Here is a 24,454-nt window from a genome sequence, read left to right on the forward strand (position 1 = left end):
GCATAAAGCTGGGATAATAAAATCTGAGAAATCCCACAGTGTTTATCTACAGGTGGAAATCATATTCCACATGTGGGCGGAGTCAGGGGTCCCTGTATTTTAAAATCAGTGAGGGAATTGAATATCTGGACTTGTGTCAATTAACATACAAAACTCAGTGCTTTTAATGTTCTCGTTCACAAGATATCTGTGTTCCTTCTTTGTCAGAAACCATAGTCATAGGCTTCCTAATTTTGACCTTGGGGAAAGAGGAGAGGCCTCTGTGTGTTTGTGTCTATTGGTCAGGCTGTGGTGCAGGTGGTGTCACACTTCAGTGAAGGTCTGGCTTTTCATCACAGGTTGGTCTGAAAATTGTGTACAAGGCTGGTGTCTCACGTGTTCTTTCTCCAACCTCAGCTTTTCTTAGTGCCTGAAGTGTCTGCAAGTGGAAATCCAGAAGAAGACAGAGAGAGACTGAGTTCTTGACAATGCATTCACTAGTGAGTAGGGGATGCCTCTTTCTGCTGAAATGACACCCATATTGCTGGCAAATGGGCAGTTTTCTGCAGTTTGCATGGGTGTTTCATTTTTATTCTTTTTGTTTGTTTGTTTTCATGATGCAAAATCCATCCAGCCTGGGTGTTCCAAATGCAATCAGGAGACTTTCAGGTATCTGGCCTCCAATTAAGTTTTCTCAGGACTCTAGGTTGGGTATCATGTGTCAAAGATTCCTAAATTATCAATATAATTTCTAATATTACACTACTTTATTCCAGCCCCTATTCAGGCTATTTACAAAAAAAGACATGAGAGGTCTCATTTATGTATTTCTTTTTCTTCTATCCATCCTATAACCTCATAGGGAAATAATTGACCCATTAACTGTACCGTTGGCTGAAATAGACTTAGGATTTTGATGAATGCAGGCAATAGAGATGCGTGAAGAGCAGAAGATCACAGCCCAATAATGAGGCTGATGTTCTAGCAGCTGAGTTCAATAAATCCCGTGTGATAGGCCTTGGGCAAGAGCTGCACAGTGCTGAGGAAAAAGGAGAGTTTGATAAAATATATTTGTGCTTTTAAAAACTTTGCAAAAGGACAACTAAAGAAGTCATTATTATTCTTATCCCCATTCATTTTACCTTTTGATAATTAACCTTTTCACCTTCTGGTAACTGAAAGTAACATATAAGAAATACAATTACTTAATTATGGTTGCACACTCAGGAGAAGGAATATAGTAGATAGAGTACAATTTAGGGTTCTGTGGAAATGCTTCATAAGGGCTGGTTAGAAAAAAGCAAAACAGTAAAGAGGCCTTTTTATCCTTGAACAAGCCAAGTGACAAGGTAAAGTTAAAAGAGAGGCAGTGATAACTGATGTTTGGATTGCCCAGAGAAAGTTGAGAACAGGAAGCTTCATATCACAGGAATCATCAGACTAAGACTTCCTCAGTATAGCAGCCTCAGCGGTCTTGTCTTGTGCTGCTCGACTGTCTTCAAGCCTTGTCATGAACACCTGAATTACATAACATTAGAGTGACTCTATGTATAAATTGAATCCTATATTCTGCGTAAAACTTGTTCAGTTCTGAAGAATGCTGGAGTCTGGTTCATTACTTTCTAACTTTTTAATGAATGAGGGACCAATGACATGTATTTAATAAATATTTGCTAGATAGGAAACATGTTTTCTATTACTTCGTTAGATTATTCAAAGCACATAATAGGTCTTTTAACCATTTGATTGGTGAGAAACCTGTGGTTTATCTAGAGAAATAATTTATTTAATCACGGTCATGTTTAAAAAGTAGTAAATCGTGGTTATTTGTCTTGTGACTACTCTGTAATTTTCTTGAAATTCATGGTAAATTTGTTTTATTTATGAAGGTTCAAGCGAAAATTTTATAATCAGTTATGTACAGGTGATTAACACATTACTGAAAAATATCTGGGCTATATTATGCCACACCTCATGTGATATTTCTTCATAGTAAAGTTTAATGGATTAAGAGTGGGTACGTCTCTGTGAATGAATCGGAAAGGCAGATACCAGCTTAGTATTGAGAATGAACTGGCTGGAACCTAAAACACTGGGAATTCTGCATACCCAGCTCCTACCTATGTCATCTCAGCCTTCCTCCTCTGGACGTTAAAAGGGATTCTCTGTCTAAACTAAAGTGTCTGTGATGTTTTAGAAGAAAGTGACTTTTGAAGATGTAGCTATTGACTTCACCCAGGAAGAGTGGGCCATGATGGACACATCCAAGAGAACTGGATGGACACATCCAGTTGTTGGTGACTGGAAAACAACAGTCACCTGGTGTCCCTCGGTGAGTCCCTCAACATTCACATATGTATGTAGACACACATTGACTCATTCATTCAATAAGTGTTGGAACAGCTTCCCCATATCTAACTCTAATCTCTTCTCTGATTCTCTCACAGATCTTATCTGAAAAAGTTTGAGCTCTCTAAATCTGTCTGAAAGAAATATCTTTATTTTATTTTATTTTATTTTGTTTTGTTTTATTTAGTTTGTCACTCAATTAGAATGTAATCTTGACAAGGATTTCATGATTTCCTTGGTACTCAGTGTCTAATACTCAGAACAGACCTGAGAACTTAATGAATATTTTCTTTTCTTTTTTTTTTTTTTTGAGACAGAGTCTCGCTCTGCCGCCCAGGCTGGAGTGCAGTGGCGTGATCTTGGCTCACTGCAAGCTCCGCCTCCCGGGTTCACGCCATTCTCCTGCCTCAGCCTCCAGAGTAGCTGGGACTACAGGCGCCCGCCACCTCGCCCAGCTAGTTTTTTTGTATTTTTTAGTAGAGACGGGGTTTCACCGTGTCAGCCAGGATGGTCTCGATCTCCTGACCTCGTGATCCGCCCGTCTCGGCCTCCCAAAGTGCTGGGATTACAGGCTTGAGCCACCGCGCCCGGCCTAATGAATATTTTCAATGTATTAAATTTAATATTTTCTAAATAACTCTTCTGCTTTAGTCGCTATGCTTAGGCTGAGACCAATTAGTGAAAACAATAGCAATATCTTTTCTGTATAGAACATCAATTATTTTTGTAAATCAAATTTTTTTTTTGTTCTGCATGAGAATAATAATAAACATACTGTGCAGAGGTTTAATTAATCTCTTTCTGAAAAGACTGTGTATTCTGCATTGTGTCTTGGAACTTAGGCATGGACTCAGCATTCATAGGTCCTGACTGTTTTGAATTTCCTTTTCCTGATGGACCTTTCATTTGGATTTATTTTCTAGTCTCATGTTGGGTCAAAAAAATCCTGGGGAGTTTTCTGTGTTCTAGGTCTTGTGGCCTGAGCTGACCTTCACTGTTTTATTCTTCCTTGATAGCCTGCCTTACAGTTGGTGATAATGCACATTTATTGACAGTGAACTCAAAACACATGTACTGTTTCCACTAACAGGGTACCAGATAAGCAAATCCTATATAACTTTGCAGCTGGAGGAAGGAAAAGAGCCTTGGCGGGAAGGAAGAGAATTTCTCCAAGGCCAGAATCTGGGTAAGCAACAGGGTCCTGTGCTCTAATAGGAGGAGGTGCTTTGTTAATGAATAATATCAGTCAAATATTAATTAGAGGTTTTATTAAATGAGTGGTAATTTCTAAAATGTAGGTTAAGCTACTGGAGCAGAATTCCTTAGATGGTATCATCATTTTTGTTCATATGTCAGATGCTACTCTTGTGTCCTCTTGCCTTTTCTTTTACTTTCAGGAAAAGGATAATTCATGTACTCGTTGGGGTTAAACTGTCACATGCTGACTCTTTTACCGATACCCCTGTGAAGACTATCCCTCTATTTACCTGCCTGATATCTCATGTCCATTTTAAATCTTTTCACATTTTAATTTTAAGACTCTTTTCTAATTGCTGACGCTGTACCTTCTGTTCTATTGAAGTATTTTCTTCATTTGACACATTTGCCACATCTAAGTGTCAATTTTTGAAAAAAAGTAAACAGGCCTTGTGGTTTTTCAAACAATTTTATTACCATAATACCAAGGTAACAATTTATTTTTCAATTATTTCAGACAAGGAAAGTGCCCTTAAGAAAAAACACACGATAACCATGCATCCTATCAGAAAAGATGCATCCACCGGTATGACAATGGTGAGTTTTATAGCTCTGTACACCAGTCATCTAAGTTAAAGATCTGGTAATGGGTTAAGTTAGTAATGACGCACAGTCACCTGAGTGTAATTAGGCTGGCACTAAGTGCTTTCTAAGCAAAAAAAAAAAAAAAAAAAAAATTTGATACTTTGAATTCAGTGAATAAAGTGACCTGTGTTGTAAACCATAACATGAGATCTTTAAAACAGAACAAGTGCATACACATTACTCATGCTCAGACTTTGAAAGATATTGATATCATCACAATCAATGGAATAACTCTGCAGTTAGGATCTTACAAAAGAGAAAATATCTGTGTCTGCAGGAGACAATGTGTACGCAAGTGTCAATCGAGAAAAATGACGAGACAAGTCTCAATCATTTTAGGAGATGTATTTGCCAGAGTTAAGGACATGCACCTGGGGAACAGGTGTATACCTTTCTCCAAAGATAATTTTCTCCAAATTTAAAGGGGGAAAGGGTGAGATATTGAGAAGTACACAATTTTCATGTAAAAGTTGGGTAGAAAAAAATAGTCATTCATGAATTTTTCTGGCTTAGTGAATCTGGATTTTTTTTCATAAGATGACATAAACAAATGAGGCAGAGGAATAATGCAGGAAAGCTGCATTTTATATAAGACAACATAGGCAAAATGGGGCAGGGAAACAATTGGATATGCATTTGTGTCTGGTGAACTGGGGATGACTGCACCTGTAAAGACAAGCTATCAGTTTGCATTGTCATGGTGTAATTTTAACAGCTCATCAGGAATCTCCTTGTGGGCAAAATATGGGGGAGGCCTGTAGCTTTTCATCTTGTAGCCATATTATTTAGGAACCAGAAGGGGGAGGCAGGTTTGTGTGACCCTGTTCCCAGCTTGATTTTTCCCTTTGGTTAAATGAGTTTGGGGTGCCAAAATTTAATTTTCTTTCACACAAGTAACATTGGAAACATTTCAACTGGGCTCTACGACTGAATGGTTGGTCTAGGATTCAAAGGTGGTGAAATGAATGTATAGATGTATGTCGGTAAATCATTAAGAGCTTTTAATCTTTGTCTCTAAAGGAGAACTCTCTCATTCTGGAGGATCCCTTTGAATGTAATGATTTGGGAGAAGATTGCACTCACAGTTCCACAATGACTCAGTGTTTGTTAACTCAGAGTGGAAAGAAACCCTACGTCAGCAAACAGTGTGGAAAATCCCTTAGTAATCAGTTGTCCCCTAAACCACATAAACAAATTCATACTAAAGGTAAATCATATCAATGTAATATATGTGAAAAGGCCTATACTAATTGCTTTCACCTTAGACGGCACAAGATGACTCACACTGGAGACAGGCCATATGCATGTCATCTATGTGGAAAATCCTTCACTCAGCGTTCTCACCTTAGAAGACATGAGAAAACTCACACGGGAGAGAGACCGTAGAAGTGTCACCAGTGTGGGAAAGGCTTTATTCAATCCTTTAACCTTCGAAGACATAAGAGAACTCACCTTGGATAAAAGTGTTATGAATGTGATAAAAGTGGGAAAGTCTTTAGTCAAAGCTCTGGCTTTAGAGGACACACAAGAATTCACACGGAAGAGAAACCACATGCTTGTCTTCTATGTGTGGAAAGCCTTTAGTCTATCTTCTGACCTTAGATGATAGGAGAGAACATGCACTGGAGAAAAGCCATATGAATGCCATTTATGTGGGAAAGCCTTCAGTCAACGTACTAATCTTAAATAACATCAGAAAATTTACCCTGGAGAGAAACTTATAAATGTCTTCAGAACATATTCTGACTTTAGATGACATGGTGTCAGGAATGATGAACGTAAGGAATATGGAAGAGACTTCAGCTGTAGTGGAACATCTAAACATGCCAAAGGACCCACATTTTGAAGAATTACTATACCCAACATGGACGTTACTTCAGTTGCCTTTATTCTTCAGTCCACATCAATAAATTCATATGGAAGAGAAATTGTACGACATGTGTGTACCAAAGACTTGTTAGTGATCTGATCGTAAATGACACGAGAGAGCTGAAACTGTCAACATGATAAACTAAAAGTCTTCAGCAACAGTTTTAATAATTTAAAACGTGTGGGACTTTCAGGTAGAGAATCTCTAGCTCTGTGTTCAGTGTGAAAATGTTTTTATGTGCAATTTGTTGTCAAATAACCTAAGAAAACTTTACTTGGATGAACCCTTTATTGGAATTTTCTGTGAATAAACATTCAGCCAAGCACTAGGCTTGACGTTCACAAGAAAACCCAGTGATAAAATGCTGCTAAAATGGAAAATAAGAAAGGAAATCCTTTATAAGCTAAATAAGAAGGGAAAGTCTTTCCAAGGGCAATGAATTCTCTTGGAATACCAAACACTTCTTACTGGAGAAGTTATGCCTTGAAAAATCATGAGAAATCCTTTCTTCACAGAGTAACGCTTGTGGCACATGTGAGACTTCACACTGGACAAAACACGGTTAGCATCTTGAAAGGAGAAGATTCTTTAGTGGTAATTCATTTCTTAGTTGACATTAAATTTCTCACATTGAGGAGCTATCAAATTTGAAAATCACTGTGGAGAAACCTGATAGATTTCTCATCAGAAAAGTGAGTCAAGAAGGTGGACCTCTAGAAAAAACTCTTAACACATAGTTTAGCAAAATAATTAAGAAATTTGAGAAAATGTCTATTCATAAAAATGCAGCACATAAATGTATAATAGCAAAGTGACCTGGGCATAAATTGAATGCAGAATTATATAAGAAATCTCATTAAACATTTCCAAAAGATCAATACTTACAAATATTGAAAGAATACAATCGGTTGTTGAAAAAACTTAGTGTGTTGGTGAAGTCCTTCTTTCATTTATGCAGCCCTAACAAATCGATGTGCATCTGCACTCCTTGGCTTATGGGTCGACATTCTACCCCAACTTCCGAGTCTCCCCAGTCTTCGACGGCTCTTTCCTCACAGCTCACCTCCCTTTACTTCAATGTCCACTGAAACCACTTGTTTCCATCCAACCCTGGAACTGACACATCAGGGACCTTCAGCCCCACTCGCCAGATTTCTCAGTGTGTCGTTGCATAGATTTAGCAAGGAAATGGAGGCTGTATCAAAGACACCTAGTATATGCATTTGGGTGTCCCCAGCCCTTGCCTCTGTCTCTGAGTGGTTACCTGGGATCAGAGAATAAGGCAGCCCTGCTCTTCTATCCCTCAGAAATCTCTTGAAATTTTGTCCCTGAAGCCTCTCTAAGTGGAGGTAGCAGTTCATCTCATGACACCCCAGAGTTTACTCAGGTAAGTCCTGAGTTATTACACAGAGGCAGACATAGCTGTGTTCCTTTTACTTCTGTCCCGAAGATAAAACACCAGCATGATAAAGCAGGCGAACCTGTGAGCCACCATGCAAGCCTTTCCTATATTTGATTCAATGTACTTTTCCAGAAGCAAAATGAAAGTTCTCACAGAGGGGGCTTCCTCTGCCTTGTCCTCAGAATTGGAAAATGTATTGTCCATCAAGGAGCCTCAGTACTGAACCTAAAACTCAAGAGAAAACGTTTCCTGAATAACAAGTGGGATGATGACATGAAATTTTGCAAAACAGGCACAATCTTAACACGATAGGTCTTACTAAGGCTAAATGGCCTTATCCATGGTTGAAATTGACACATCATTATATTAAAAAATCTCCACAAGTGATTGATTTTACTCTGCAGCCAGGGTTTACGTCAAGTGTGAGGATGGTGTCTTGCATTGTCGCTTGGGCTTGGGTGCAGTGGCAAGATCTTGGCTCACTGCAAACTCCACCTCCCGGGTTCAAGCAATTCTCTTGCCTCAGCCTCCCTAGTAGCTGGGATTGCAGGTGCCTGCCACCAGGCTCAGCTAATTTTTGTATTTGTGGTAGAGACAGTTTTTCACCATGTTAGCCAGGCTGCTCTGGAACTCAGGAACTCCTGACCTCATGATCCGCCCACCTTGGCCTCCCAAAGTGCTGGGATTACAGGCATGAGCCACCGTGCCAGGCCTAAAACTCCGTGTTTACTAAAAAAAAACAAAAATTAGCTGGGTGTGGTGGTGGGTGCCTATAATCCCAGTAACTCGGGAGGCCGACACAGGAGAATCACTTGAACCCGGGAGGCAGAGGTTGCAGTAATCAGAGATGGTGCCACAGCAGTCCAGCCGGGCTACAGAGCAACACAGTGTCTCCAAGAAAACAAAAAACAACACCAAAAAATCCCTCAGATATCCAGATAAGAGGATACAGATGTGTCCACTGTCATAAATTCTTTACCATGCTACAAGAGGGGAACTGACATTTTGGTGAATCTTTGTAAATCATCAATTTATCTGTCACACTTTTATTTCACCAGTAGCATTGACAAAGCTAAGTCCTACAATTCCATTTGAAATTACCCTTAAAAAGAACAGACCTTTAAAACCTACTACACTCACTCTGGGGAAGGAATAAATATGAATTTTTAGCAAATTATATACGTCATTTTACCTTGCTACTTTGGAAATAGTACCTTTATCTTTCAAGCTCTACTGACAACATGTATCTTATAGTCAATGAAAAACTGAAACTCAAATAAGCGGACAAGCCTTATCAAGGTAACAAACTCAGGGAGAGGCATTGCAGACTCCAACACAGACCTTTCTAAGTGTCACGGCAGGCCATTCTATTCCTCGGGACAGCCATCCTGTTCAGTAAAGCACTCAGTGACCACCTAGGAGGCACTGGCACTGCTCTTTGCCCTCCTGTGTGCCTTAAGTGCATTTTCATATTCAGGTTCTTGCACATCCTCTCTGGGGTGGGTTTCCTTGTCCTTTGGGACAATTTTTCTCTCTTCGCAAGTCTGAGACAATCTAGAAAGCAGAAATCATTTCTGCCTTTTCCTCTCAATATCAGCATCCCATTTGCGGATCGTCAATGTGTCTCCGAGGAATAAAAGCTCCGGCTGGAGGAACAGTTTCAATAACCTAGCTTTAATGACATTACGTTGTATTGTCCATTCATTTTAATGTCCTAAAATTTTAATAACCCTAAGGGGTCACCATTTTAGATGAAACTATACCAGGAGATTCCTCTAAGGCCAAGAGCATCCAGCTGCTCCCATGAGAGACTCTACCCCCTACCTCGGGCTGTCCTTGGGGATGAGATGACCCTGGGGCTGATACTCACTAGACCCTCCAATAGACATGGCCACAGTGGGTATCCTGGGTCATCCCCAGACAGTTCTAAAATGCCAGGACTAGGAAAAGACAGGAGGGTGGCTGAGGACACAACACCCTGTAAAGTTTTCACGGGGAGACCTCAACCTAAAGACATTTTGGTAATATGTGCACTTAGGAAAGATGAAAAGAAGAGAGGCACAAAGATTTTTTTTTACAGTAGAGTGTCAGATAATTTATTCTCCACTTTCCTCTCATGTAAAATGTTTGGAAACAGAAAAATATTTTGGCCAAGGTGGCTCACGCCTGTATTCCCAGCGCTTTAGGAGGCCGAGGTGGGTGATCAGTTAAGGTCAGAAGTTCAAAACCAACCTAACCAACATGGCAAAACTCTGTCTCTACTAAAAATACAAAAATTAGCTGGACGTGGTGGTGGGCGCTTATAAGCCCAGCTACTTGGGAGGCTGAGGCAGGAGAATCGCTTGAACCCGGGAGTCAGAGGTTGCAGTGAGCTGAGACTGCGCCATTGCACTCCAGCTTGGTGACAGGGCGAGACTCTGTCTCAACAACAACAACAACAACAACAACAGCAACAACATAAAAAAATATATATATATAAAAAAACTATACATTTAAAATTACTACATGTAGATAGTATTTGAAGTCATGGGACTGACTGTAGGTAGAAACGAGAGAAGGCAAGGAAAGTTTTTATATTTATATTTATATATATTACATAAAATTAATATACATAATTATAATATATAAATATATAATATAGGCTGTGCACAGTGGCTTACACCTGTAATCCCAGCAATTTGGGAGGCTGAGGTGGGCAGATCAGCTGAGGTCAGGAGTTCGAGACTAGCCTGACCAACATGGAGAAACCCCATCTCTACTAAAGATACAAAAATTAGCCAGGCGTGGTGGTGCGTGTCTGTAATCCCAGCTACTCAGGAGACTGAAGCAGGAAAATCACTTGAACCCAGGAGGCGGAGGTTGCGGTGAGCCCAGATTGTGTCATTGCACTCCAGCCTGGGTGACAAGGGTTAAACTCTATCTCAAAATAAATAAATAAATAAATAAATAAATAAATAAAACAAGAAATAGATATTTATGTCTAAATATAATTATATTACATAAATGTGTATATATACATTTATTATAATACATAAATTATATTATATACATAAATGTGTAATACATTATGTGTATTATACACATAATAATTATAATACATAAATGTGTATATATACATTTTTTATAAATTTATTAATATATGAAATATATTTATTTCTGAGACAGGGTGTGGCTCTGTCACCCAGGCTGGAGTGCAGTGACACTATCAGAGCTCATTGGAGCCTTGAACAGATGGCTCAAGCGATCCTCCCATCTCAGCCTCCTGAGTGGCTAGGATTGCATGCACACACCACCATGCCTAGCTAATTTTAAAATTTTTTTGTAGAGACAGGGTCTTCCTTTTTTGCCTAAGCTGGTCTTGAACTCCTGCGCTCAAGTGATCTTCCTGCCCCAGGCTTCCAGTGTGTTAGACGTGGGCCACTGCATCTGGTCTAATGCATTTTTTAATTTGCGAGTTTATATTATTTAATATTTTTAAGTACTGAATGTGTTGAACAACCAAGTTGCAGAATTCCCACACAATGGACGGTCAGCTGTCATGTCCTGGTTCAAATTGTCCCAGCACACCAAGGCTAGAAACCTTTTAGCCAACTTCCACTTATGTCTCCCGGGGCAGGACAATGTCACTAGGCCAATCCCCACTAAGAGGGACTCTGGAAAGGCAAGAAACTATTCTGTTCTCTATAATGGAATGTGACCAAAGAGAAGGCAGCTGGGAGGACCAGCTGGGCCCTCCAACCAGCAGCATGCACCATCGACTAACTGCCCTAGAGCTACACCGTGCTGGGCATTTGGGGCAGTGTTATGAGCAAGAGTTTCCATTTTTCTTCTCATGGAACCTTCATGCTAGTGGCAAGAGACAATTTTTTTTTTTTTTTTTTTTTTGAGACAGAGTTTTGTTCTTGTCACTCAGGCTGGAGTGCAATGGTGTAATCTCAGCTCACTGCAACCTCTGCCTCCTGGATTCAAGCAATTCTCCTGCCTCAGCCTTCCGAGTAGCTGGGATTACAGGATTGCACCACCACATCTAGCAAATTTTTGTATTTTTAGTAGAGATGGGGTTTCACCATGTTGGCCAGGCTGGTCTGGAACTCCTGAGCCACTGCACCCAGTCAAGAGGGAGATTTTAAATCAATAAGTATAATTGTGATGAATGCCAGAAAGCAGAATATGTGTGATGGGGAGGGGACTTAAGTTACTGTCTCATATTTTAACACTTTCATAGGCAATAACTAAAAACTTAGAAGCTTAAAACAACACACACCTTTAAGCCAATTTTGGCAAGCTAGGAGTTGAGCACATTTTAGCGGGTTGTGTGCTTGGGATCTCACGCTAAGCAGCTGGGCTGCATCCTCATCTGAGGCTACATCAGGGCAGAATCCATTTCCAGGTCCGCCGAGGTTATTGGCCGAATTCATTTCCTCGGACCCGCTTGGCAAGGGCCCAGCTTTTTGCTTCCTTGCCTACGGGCCCCTCCAAAGGTCCTTTCTCAGCACAGCATCTCCCTCCTGCAGCGCCTGCAGGCGGAACCGTTCTCTCTAGTGTGCGAAGGTGATGCACTGTGACATTGACATCCCATTGCTTTCGCCAGGCTCTATGGGTTAGAAGCCAGTCACCGGTTTTGCTCGTACCCAAGGTCAGGAAGATTATGCAAGGGCATAGGTCACTGGGGGGTGGTCAGCCACCTTAGGGTGTGGCTGCCACCACTGAATTTGGTGAGACTTTAAGGGTTGGTAGGAGTTGGTCAAGTACAGGGGTGAGGGTGTGTCAGGCAGGGGTGAGGGCATGGAGGGGGATGCAGAGGCCTGCACCCTGGAATGTCCTTTCACTCCCTGAGGTTTTGTTCTCCTGATCCCTGAGTACATCCCAGAACACGGTGGGGCCCTAGCAGGGGAGAGGTAGGGAAGCATGTGTTGTTCATCCGGGGACCTTGTTAGGCAAATCAGATTAAGGAACAGGCTTTCAGTGGTGGGTGCAAGCTTGGGAGTGATGAGTGTGCAGGTGTGTGTGGGAAGAGCGATGGGGATGGGGTCAGCCCCAGCCACCAAGAAGACTTTAACTGTGCATCCACCCATCCCAGCAGCCTCCCTGGGTGAGTGCCTTCAGGGTGCAGGTCCTGTTTTGCACATGGAAGTGAATCAGAGTGGGACACTGCCTTGCCTTAGAGAGGTCACACTTCTTCTCTTTCTTCTTCTTCTGCTTTTTTTTTTTTTTTTAAATTTGCAACAGATTCTCACTCTGTTGCCCAGGCTGGAGTGCAGTGATGTGACCTTGGCTCACTGCAACCTCTGCCTCCCAGGTTCGAGCAATTTTCCTGCCTCAGCCTCCTCGGTAGGGTAGCTGGGATGGTAGGCACGCATTACCATGGCTGGCTAATTGTTGTATTTTAGTTTCACCATATTGGCCAGGCTAGTCCCAGTCTCCTGGCCTCAAGCGATCTGCCTGCCTCAGCCTCTCAAAGTGCTGTGACTACAGGCGTGAGCCACCACACCGGGCAAAAGGTCACAATTCATGCCACGTGGGTGGCAGCCACTCAGACAGCAACCCAGCCGGCGCTGGGAGTGAGGGGTGCTCAGTGTCCTAGGAAGGCAGAGGGCTGCATGAGAGGTTCGGGGAGGAAGGACTGGAGGAGGATTTGAGATTTTCACCTGAGCAGCTGGGTGGATGGAGGGGCTGTTCACAGAGAATCACAAGAATGTGAATGAGCAGGTTAGGGCACTAATAAAGCACTCTGTTTTGGCCTGTGGAAAATTTAAGATGCTTCCCTGCGTCCAGCTGGAGCTTTGGGAAAGGTCAGGGCTGGGCATCTGATGGGATAGATGTCTCTGGCAGGCAGCAGAGCATGTGGATGGTTTGTGAAGCCCGGAAGAGCAAGAGATTTCTTGTGGCAGTGCCCACTGCAAATGGAAGGGCATTTGGCCTGAGTCCAGACATATACAAGTTGGGCAGAGAAGGGGGTGGGTCCCTGGGACCCACCGAGGAGCAGCTATGGGAGTACAGGGAAACCAAGGGTGTGGGGTCACATGAAACAGGAAGCTCAAATAAGATGAGGAAAGAGGTTTTAAAGACGATCAGGTCTGGGGACAGTGGTTCATGCCTGCAATCCCAACACTTTGGGAGGCTGAGGAGAGGATAGCTTGAGGCCAGGAGTTTGAGACCAGCCTGGGCAACATAGGGAGACCCCATTTCTATAAATAAATAAATACCATTGGTACTTGGCATTTCAGGCGGGGAACAGCAAACACATGAAAGCTCTGAGGCAGGAAAGGGAAGTGATTAGCGCTCGCTCCTGGTTCGTTTATCAGACCTTAAAGAGATGCAGAGACATTTCAGGTACTCCTTGGCCGAGCTCCTTCAGGGAAGGCCTAGGTTCGCCTCTACTTCCCATCTATTATTATTTTTTTTTTTTTCGAGACGGAGTCTCATTCTGTCGCCCAGGCTGGAGCACATGCAGTGGCACCATCTCAGCTCACTGCAACCTCTACCTCCCTGGTTCAAACGATTTCTCCTGCCTCAGCCTTCCCAGTAGCTGCAACCACAGGTACGCGCCACCACGATCGGCTAAGTTTCTGTATTTTTAGCAGAGATGGGGTTTCATCTTGTTGGCCAGGCTGGTTTCGAACTCCTGGCCTCAAGTAATCCACCTGCCTCGGCCCCACAAACTGCTGGGATTACAGGCGCCAGCCACCGCGCCTGGCCCTACTTCACTCCTAACGCCCACCATACGTGCTTCCAAACGTTTGCTGAATGACAAGGTGAACGAGTGAATGGGACTACGTGACTTCGGGCAGCAGGCAATCCTATTCCTTGGACCTCAGTTTCCCTTTTTGTAAAGCAAGCCTGTCTCTCGCTCTCTGTCCTAAAAGCCTGAGTTCTGGGCTTGAGATGAGCGCCTCCTGTACAGTAGACTCCAGGTGGACGTTGAGCTGGGTCTTCCAGGAGGCCAGGATCCGGCCAGCTCTTGGGTCCGGTCCTCCCGCGGTACCCCCCACGCCCAGTCCCAGCGCCGCCCCGCCCAACCTCCCTTTGTTCCCCCAGGCCCCACCTTCTCCGCGCAGCCTGCTCCCCCTTGGCCGGGGGGCGGACCCTGGGCGCCCGGCTCCGCTGGGGGCGGGGCGGGGCGGCGGGAGGCGGGCAGGGCCGTGTGCACCTGCGCGGTGTGTTTCCTGGCCGCAGCCCCGCGCCAGCTGCAGCTCCTTCATCCGAGCCGGATCCTGAGCGGGCAACACGGGCTGAAGCGGCGCGGCGGCGGCCCCGCCCTGGGGCTCCATTGTTGAGGCTGCCGTGGCTCTGTCGGCTGCTCAGCTGCGCTCCAGTCGGCCCAGGCGCCGCGGTGAGGAGCTAGGGCTGCGAGGCGGCGGCCTGAGGTGAGACGGCGCCATGGGCGACGGGGTCTCCGGACCGGGCGGGGGTCTCTGCCCCGGGTGTGGCGGCTCCGAGCTGGGTTCCGCAGGGTCCGAGGTCGGGATCCGGGGTCCTTGCGCCTGGGCTTTGTCTCAGCCCCGTGTGGCACCGGGGGCTTCGCGCCTGCTGCGATACCGCGTGGGCCCGCGCGGGGAGTCCCGGTTGCCCTGCGGGTGGGGGCCGGTCCCCACTGCTCCCCGGCTCCCCGCGTCTGCCGCGGAGGGGACTGCATGGACCCGGGCGCGGGCTTCTGCCCCGTACCCCGCAGCGTGGCTGGTCCCCGCGTGCGGCAGAGGGGGCCCTGCGAGGACCCACTCGTGGGGCGGGGTCCGGGTCACCGCGAGTGGGAGACTCCGCCGCCCTCCCCGCCCTCCCCGCCTTCCCTCGCAGCGAGACTGCTTCGCCAACTCACTGAGGGGACTGCGTGAAGGTTGCAGTGAGTGAAATGGCTGCAGTGCACCCCAGCCTGGGCCATAGAGTGAGACTTCCTCTCAAAACAAAAACAAAAACAACGTACTGGGTCTACCTCCGGCTCTGGAATTTTCCTGGAAGGCCTTCTCTTCTGGGCTTCATTTTTCTCGCTTTTGAGGATCGTAAACTACATAATTTCCAAGAATTTTTGCCCTACACCTTTAATTCTTTCAAGCAAATACAGCAGAGAAAAATTCTCTTCCCCGCAATGGTGTAAATAATGGAGGCCTTTGAAAATGTGGATTCTAAAGTGGAAGTTCTTTTTGTTCTTCCCCTTTGTTTCCTTTTAAACGAGTTTAGTTACATGAGTATATACTTTATCTCAGACTTAAGGACAAGTATCTATGATGAAAACTTAAGTAACTTTTTGGCAATATCTTGCATATTCTTCACAATTGTGTTTTATGTGCAGCATCTTCCCTATATCCAGTTGATTTGTTTTTTTCTCATTAATGGAGTTGTTGAGCTCAGAACTTTTCAGGAGCATTTTGTTGATCTTTTAAGTGTCATGTGAAATATGCTCCAATTTAACATTTTATTTTGTTGACTAAAATGGGAGTAAATGGAAACTTGAGAGTGCCTTGAGTAGATGTACTTGGCTTGTGTAATGGTTTGAAGCATAGTTGAAAATTACCACTTGTTGCCAGGTGTGGTGGCTCACACCTGTAATTCCAACACTTTGGGAGGGCAAGACAGGCAGATCACGAGGTTAGAAGATGGCTAATCTGGCTCATACAGTGAAACCCCGTCTTCACTAAAAATACAAAAAATTAGCTGAGTGTGGTGGCACACGCCTGTAGTCCCAGCTACTCGGGAGGCTGAGGCAGGGGAATCACTTGAACCCGGGAGGTGGAGGTTGCAGTGAGCGGAGATTGCACCACTGCACTCCAGCCTGGGCAACAGAGTGAGACTCCATCTCAAAAAAAAAAAAAAAAAAAAAAAAAAGCACTTGTAAAAAATTGCATCACATGTTGAATGACCTATAAAGGAGCTACAATTCTAAGATATATGGTAATTAATTCTTTAAAATAGGCCGGTTGCTGTGGTTTACACCTGTAATGCCAGCGCTTTGGGAGGCTGAGGAGCGAGGATCACTTGAGCCCAAGATTAGAAGCTGCAGTGAGCTATAATCATGCCACTGCACTCCAGTCTGTGTGACGGAGTGAAACCCTTTCTCTAAAAAATAAAAAGGTAAATAAATAATTTAAAAATAAAATACTAAGCTCCTTTCCAATTTATCTGTTTGGTAAGGTGGGAATTTGATGTGTTTGAGTTTCTTAAAGCCAGCCACGTGTCTCTGTAGAAAGGAGACACAATTTTCTCTGCTATTCCTAGTTATTTGGATGATTATAGGGATTAAAAATAGATATTTGGTCAAGTCTTGAGCTACTGAATTACAATTTTTGCTTCACTCAGTAGGATTTTGCCTTTATTTTGATATGCATTCTTAGTTTAGGAAAATATCTTTGTTATATGCCCCATACACTTTGTTCTTTTGGGGAATCTGATCTTAGGAGAGGGCTTCAAAAAGCGACCAGATTTTCTTTATGGGTTTCTAGATTTTATTAATGTCTTAATAAAACTTAACTAGTTAATGCTGCTTCTATGTCAAAGTATTTTTCATTTAGAGTAGGCTTGATTTTTATATGGATTAAATGAAAGGAAGTCTCTCACGGAAGGGGATATATGGGTATGGAGAAGACAGGGTGTATATATATATATATTTTATATATATATATTATATATATATAATATATTATATATATATTATATATATATATTTTATATATATATTATATATATATTTTATATATATATATTTTATATATATATTATATATATATATTTTATATATATATTATATATATATTATATATATAATATATATATAATATATTATATATATATTATATATATTATATATATATTAATATATATTTTTTTTTTTTTGGAGACAGAGTTTTGCTCTGTTGCCCAGGCTGGAGTACAGTGGCAGGATCTCGGATCACTGCAAGCTCCGCCTCCTGGGTTCACTCCATTCTCCTACCTCAGCCTCCCAAACAGCTGGGACTATAGGGGCCTGCCACCACGCCTGGCTAATTTTTTGTATTTTCAGTAGAAACGGGATTTCACTGTGCTAGCCAGGATGGTCTCCATCTCCTGACTTCGTGATCTGCCCGCCTCAGCCTTCCAGAGTGCTGGGGATTACAGGTGTGAGCCACTGCCTGTGGCCGACAGAGGATTTATTTCTGAGCTCTATATTTCAGAGTTCTTTTCTCTAGCCCTGGCCTGGGTCCCAAACAGGGAACTTAATTCACTCTATCACTGAAGTATACTCTTGCTTTGATGCCATTGGTATGGTGTCCTAGAGATTTGCTGTGGCTGCTAGGAGTGTTTCAGAGTTAAGAACTGATGCAACCTCTCTTTTGTCAGATTTTGAGTCTATAAACCATCTTGTTTCCTTTAGCGTTATCTCCCTGGAACTGGAAGGTCAGAGATGAAGTTTTGTTAGATTATAAGTCTCAGCCTTTGCTATCTACCTTCGTCTGTCTCCCATATCACCTGCTGTTTTGTTCCCCGTTTTTCATTTTAATGTTTTTATTGGATAGGTGTCTATTATTGCAGGCTACCTCAAAACATTTTTGGATATTGACAGGATATCAGTATGAATAATATGTAAAAGATAACTTATTCTAGTTCTTTTGAGCAGAGGATTTGGTTTCGATATGTGGCCCTATTAAAGCTTTTGTTAAGCCCTAGTACTTGCTGAACTTCAGTTCCCTTACCTATAAAATGGAGTTAGTTGTTAGTAATACCTGTTCTGCCTAACTCAGGAGATTGTTTTGAGGATCAAACGAAATTATGAATGTAATGGAATTTTGTAAATTTTAAATGAAATATTGTATTACCTAAGATTTTTTTTTTTTAAACGCCATATTAAGAATGGAATGAATCTGGGTTTTCCTTTGAAATCTCAAATGTTTAATGTACAGAGAAGTTTTAATGTGTCTGTTGGGGAGCTTCATTAGGATTGTTTTCTATCTTTAATTGGCCAGTATTGTTTTATATGTTAGCATTTTTGGGGAACATCAAAATTTGTGTTTCAGTTATCATTAATATTTTACAAAGTTATTGAATGTGCGTGATTAGTCTTTAACAATCTCTTCAATTATTTACATTCCCATGTAAAAAAATGCAGTAATGAAGGTTCATGTAAATAACATTCCCATGCCTTAATGAAGCATAATTTCTTGACATTGCAGTTTCTAAGTGCCCTGTCTTGAGGTTGGGAAGGCTAAAGGGCAGTCAGACGTCAAGGTCAGCAAAGCGTCACCTTTGACATTTGAAATCCAGCAGCAGGTATCACAGTGAACCCCATCCCAGCATCCAGGAAGTTTCTCTGTCCTGCCTCTCCTCCAGCCACCTCAGAATCTGTGTCTGCGGTGTTGGTCCTGCTTTCCTCTCTCTCCTCTGCCTTTTCTTTCTCTTCACCAACTTCTACCGAGTGCCTCTGATGTCCCAGACAGTGGCAGTGGGAGTACGAAGGCTAATAAACCCGGCCCTGGTCCTCAAAGAATTGATGTTTTCTGTGCAGATATTAAGTGACACTGTCATACATAGTGTTGACAAACATTGATACAGATTTCCTGTGAAGTGCAGAAGCACCATCCTAGAAGCAGAGATGCAGAGGCAGCACTGGTGACTCACACATGGAGAGCTGGAGTTCTTGGTCTAGTGGGATCAACTGACTTGGACATCATTTCAGTGCAGCAGAGTGAGTGCTGGGACGGGCTCCCTCGGGGCATCTGGGGCTGGGTTTGTCTGGTGTTTAGTCTCCTGCCTGGTACTTAGAGTTTGTCAGTAAGATGAGCATTGGGAGGTTTCTAAGTGAAAGGAAAAGCAATCACTTACCTGAAACTTAAAATTTGTAGGTGTTCTGGGCCATTTATAATTCACTGAATCTGTTTTGTCAGAACAAGTCTATCATCTATTGTTTTGGATGGAGTGTGGCCAGCCCTGCCTTGCGATGTAAGGAAATCAGTAAACACTTGTCAAGTGTCAACACCGTGCCAGACACTCTTCTAGGGGTTTCCACGTAAATCACTATTCATTTCTGTTGCTGCTTTACCACATTTCCACAAATTTTGTGGCTTAAAATAATTGAAATTGTATCATCTCACAGTTTTTTGGGGCACCCACTGTTCTGACGTGGGTGTCACCGGGCAAAAATCATAATGTGGGCTGAGCTGCATTCCTCACTGGAGAATTGTTTCCAAGCGCTTTTGGCCAAATATAGTTCCTTGTGGTTGCAGGACTGAGGTGTCTGTTCCCTTGCTGGCCATCTGTTGAGGGCTGCCCTCAGCTCCTGAGGCCTCTATCTGGTCTTTGCACATGGTCCCATCAGCTCAGGACTAGCTAACCCAGGGACCTGGTCAGGCTCTTCAGTTCCCCTGTGTGCATTTCTCTTCTTGTAATTGGAGAAAGTTCTATGCCCTATTTTAAAATATTTTTTTGAGATGGAGTCTCGCACTGTTGCCCAGGCTGGAGTGCAGTAGCATGATCTCAGCTCACTGCAACCTCTACCTCCCGGGTTCAAGTGATTCTCCTGCTTCAGCCTCCTGAGTAGCTGGGACTACAGGTGCCCGCCACGATGTCCAACTAATTTTTGTATTTTTAGTAGAGATGGGATTTCACCATTTTAGCCAGGATGGTCTCCATCTCTTAATCTCATGATCTGCCTGCCTTAGCCTCCCAAAGTCCGGAGATTACAGGTGTGAGCCACCTCGCCTGGCCAGTTCTATGCTCTTAGAGGCTCATAGGATTAGATTGGACCTCCCTGGATAGCCCAAGATACTCTCCTAAGGCCTTTGGCAAAGCCCTTTTGCTGCGTGATATAGTCACAGGTCTCGCGGGTTGGAATCTCCCACCACAGTTACCGATCCACTTACTACAGCAGCCTGGGAGGTGCTTTTCATTACCTCTCGTTAACAGATACCAATTTTTTTTTTTTTTTTTCCAAATTGGCAGGAACATGAAGATCCTTCTTTTTTTTTTTTTTTTTTTTGAGACGGAGTCTCATTCTCTTGCCCGGGCTGAAGTGTAGTGGTGCAGTCTTGGCTCACCACAACTTCCACCCCCCGGGTTCAGGCAGTTCTCCTGCCTCAGCCTCCTGAGTAGCTGGGACCACAGGCACGTGCCACCAAGCCTGGCTAATTTTTTTATTTTTAGTACAGACAGGGTTTCAGTATGTTGACCAGGCTGGTCACAAACTCCTGACCTCGTGATCCGCCCACCTTGGCCTCCCAAAGTGCTGGGATTACAGGCGTGAGCGACCACACCCAGCCATGAAGATCCTTCTTAAATGAAAAAACCGTTCCTCTGACTTGATGTGAGGCTGTTGGTGAGACTGACAGCAGTGGAGACAGGTCCATCAGAAATGGAGCTAAACTTTGTGTTCTGGAGTATTTTGATGGCCTGCCCTGATCATGTAAGTTTTGCTAAGAAGTCATTAGAGTAATTCCTCTACTGGAAGAAACACCCATATGGGGAATTTGGGACCTTGCCTTTTCAAGTTTTACACAAAGGACTCTTCATAGTCGCAAAGTACATGATTCCAGGTGCATTTCTAGAATGGAAACAGCTGCATCCACCCAACAGCGATTCACATTCCTGAGTTTGAGAGAATCCGATTGTTTCAAGGCTGAAGCCAAAAGCCCAATAAACAATGTTTGTACCTTTATTAATAGTTAGGAATTAGGTGCATCCTGTGGTCAAGAAAACAACTGATGGTGGTCACCAAGTAGTTTACGACCAAGCAGGACCTCATTTTATCATGTAGGTGTTTTTGATTTTCTTAACGAAATTTTTATTTTCCTGTGCAATAAATGACAAGCTCTGACTTGAAATAAATTTCCTTTAATAAACCAGAATCTAGGGCCGGGCGCGGTGGCTCACGCCTGTAATCCCAGACTTTGGGAGACCGAGGAGGGTGGATCACGAGGTCAGGAGATTGAGACCATCCTGGCTTTGGGGAAACCCTACCTCTACTAAAAATACAAAAAATTAGCCAGGCATGGTGGCGGGCTCCTGTAGTCCCAGGTACTCGGAAGGCTGAGGCAGGAAAATGGCGTGAACCTGGGAGGCAGAGCTTGCAGTGAGCGGAGATCACGCCACTGCACTCCAGCCTGGGCGACAAAGTGAGACTCTGTCTCAAAAAAAGGAAAACGAAAAAAAAAAAAACCCAGAATCTATAATCCTGGGTTAAATCTATAATCCAGGTTAAATCTATAATTTTAACCTGGCTTTCAGAACTTTATGAAGTCCCCAAAATCCTGTGCAACAATTTTGTGTATATGCATCCATGTGTGTTTATGGGGAGACGATTTATAGCTCTCCATAGTTTTTCAAAGTGGTTGGATTACAAAAAATTTTAGAATACACCAGTTTGGCCTGGTGTGGTGGCTCACACCTGTAATCCTAGCACTTAGGGAGGCTGAGGCAGTAGGATCCACTGAGGTCAGCAGTTTAAGACCAGCAACATAGTGAGACCTCCACCTCTACCAAAAAAAAAAAAAAAGAAAGAAAAGAAAAAAAAGAAAGAATGCTGGGCATGGTGGTGCACACCTGTGGTTCTAGCTGCTTGAGAGGTTGATCACCTGATCCCAATAATTTGAGGCTGTAGTAAGTTAGAATTACACCACCGCACTCCAGCCCAGGCAACAGAGCAAGACCCTCTCTCAAACAAAAACACAAAACCATATCACTTAATATACTATTGTTGTTGGTCAAGTATCAGATTTTGTTTAAAAACTAAAAACCTTTTTTTTTTTTTTTTTTTTTTGAGATGGAGCCTCGCTCTGTTGCCCAGGCTGGAGTGCAGTGGCATGGTCTCAGCTCACTGCAAGCTCCGCCTTCCAGGTTCACACCATTCTCCTGTCTCAACCTCCTGAGTAGCTGGGACTACAGGCACCTGCCACCATGCCCGGCTAATATTTTGTATTTCTAGTAGAGAGGGGTTTCACCGTGTTAGCCAGGATGGTCTTGATCTCCTGACCTCGTGATCCGCCCACCTTGGCTTCCCAAAGTGCTGGGATTACAGGTAAATGCTCGTTTTTAGCAAAGTTGTACAGACCTACAGACTAAGAGTCAGAAATTAACAAGGCTTAGGACAAAACCCAGCAATCCCCTACATAACCCTTCTCCACTCTGATCCCTGGTCCCTGGAGGTTACTGTGTTTATGTTTTAGCTCGTTCTTCCAGATTGTGTGAAAGACAGGGAGATGTCTTACTGTGGAAGACAAAGATTCAGGCTGCTTATCTTCCCCGCTCCTCCAGTTCCCCATGTTTTTCTCCCCCATCCTCTCAGTATAATTATTGTGATAGTGAGGCCAGCCACTGTGGCTCGTCAGTTATCCCAGATTTTTGGGAGGCCGAGGTGGGGAGATCACTTGAAGCCAGGAGTTGAAGGCCAGCCTGGCCAACACAGTGAAACCCCATCTCTACTAAAAAATACAAAAATTAGTCAGTTGTAGTGTTGCACACCTGTAGTTCCAGCTACTCAGGAGGATGAGGCACAAGAATTGCTTGAACCTGAGAGGTGGAGGTTGCAGTGATCTGAGATCGCACCATAAGCTGAGATCGCATCACTGCACTCCAACCTGGGCAACAGAGGTAGACTCTGTCTCAAAAAAAATTATTGTGATAGTGGGATACATAGTACAATAGTGTATATATTTAGTATTCTTCCTGGTTTTTGGCCCACAGCTTCTAAAACCCTTGTAATTTCCTGAGTGATAGGAACATCATTGGTTATAATATTTGGTCTTAGGTTTCAATACCTGATACAAGAGCTTCTAAGACTTTTGGAATCTCTGGGGTGATAGGAGTGTCTTTTGTATGATAATGAGATGACAGGTGGCTTCGGCCCCTAGACAGGTTCAGGATCAGGGCTGGTTGCCAGAAAGATGAGTCATGAGTATAGAGTTGGACATATCAGCCCCACCCCTACCTCTGGGAGGGGAGACGAGACAGGCTGGAGATTGAGCTAGTCACGGGTAGCCAATGACTTAATCATGTTGATGTTATGAAAACTCCATAAAACCCTCTAAACACTGGGTTTGGGGAGCTTCTGGTTTGGTGAAGTCATTTGGTGCTGGGAAGGTGGCACTTCCAGGGACGGCATGGGAGCCCCGGCCTCTCTGCCCCGTGGTGTGCCCTGTGCCTCTCTTGCATTTGGCTGTTCCCGTGTTCTCTTCTTTGTAATAAACCAATAAGAGTAAGTAACTGCCAAGCACTTTGCGTCTGTCACCTCTCTTACTTTTTCAGCAACACTGTGTGGCAGATAATGTCCTCATTTTGCCGGTGACAAAATGAGACTGATGCATTGAGTAACTTGCTGAAGATCATATAATAAGTGGAATTCAAGCTCTGACTCCGAAGCCTGTGCTTTTAACCAGCATGCTGCATACACGGCCTCTTTATTTGTTAGGAGTTTCGGTGTCTCTAGGGCCTGACACCAAGTTGACCATTGTGGCCTAGAGCTGTTATAACGGAGCTTTTAGCGGCCCTGCTGAGAACAGAGCCAGCACCTCCGGATTGGCAGGGCAGGGGCTGTTCCTGCTGGGAGCTGCAGGTCACTCCCTGTAGCCCTTGGCTGATCTTGCTCATCCACTCCATCCCTCATTCAGTAGTTCCTGAGTGCGGCCTCTGTGCGGAGGAGAAGAAGGCAGCCTTCCAGCCCAGGTGGGGCCTGCAGGTACACACAGGGAGATGCAGCTGCGCACTGAGCTGGCTGTAGGCTGGGACAGCGTGGCTCCAGAGGTGGCAATAGAATGCTCTGGGACTGCAGAGGGAACACGTGCTTGTGAAAGGGAGGAAGGGACAGGCACCGCAGAGGAGGTGTACTTGAGTTGGACTTTGAGGGAGGAGTTGGATTTCCTCCGTGGAACCGAGCAGCTGAGGCTTTCTCAGCAGCTGAAGATTACAGCCAGCCAGCTTCAAATGTTCAGCTTTTCCTGAATTCCCTTTTTTAAGACAGTGCAGTAAGTTTTCAACAGAGATAAAGCGGTCACCTCCATGTCATTCATGTTCTGCGAATCCTGTGTGTAGTTTTCGATGCTTAGCAGATGGGAGCAACC

The 24,454-nt window shown here is 43.8% G+C and overlaps 1 protein-coding gene and 1 pseudogene across 1 annotated transcript in view; both read left to right on the forward strand.

The window, feature by feature from the left end:
* The first annotated feature begins 467 nt into the window (after positions 1–467).
* LOC139355705 (zinc finger protein 705A-like) lies at positions 468–5,958 on the forward strand (annotated as a pseudogene).
* An 8,626-nt stretch (positions 5,959–14,584) lies between these two features.
* Positions 14,585–24,454, forward strand: part of LOC139355920 (SH3 domain and tetratricopeptide repeat-containing protein 1-like) — a 45,078-nt gene continuing 35,208 nt past the window's right edge. The window contains exons 1-2 of the mRNA XM_071068626.1: positions 14,585–14,809; positions 16,350–16,508. The gene's annotated coding sequence lies outside the window, so the exon portion shown is untranslated. The remainder of the gene's footprint in view (positions 14,810–16,349; positions 16,509–24,454) is intronic.

This window comes from Macaca nemestrina, chromosome 8 (genome assembly GCF_043159975.1).
Source record: "Macaca nemestrina isolate mMacNem1 chromosome 8, mMacNem.hap1, whole genome shotgun sequence".
Classification (NCBI taxonomy): domain Eukaryota; kingdom Metazoa; phylum Chordata; class Mammalia; order Primates; family Cercopithecidae; genus Macaca; species Macaca nemestrina.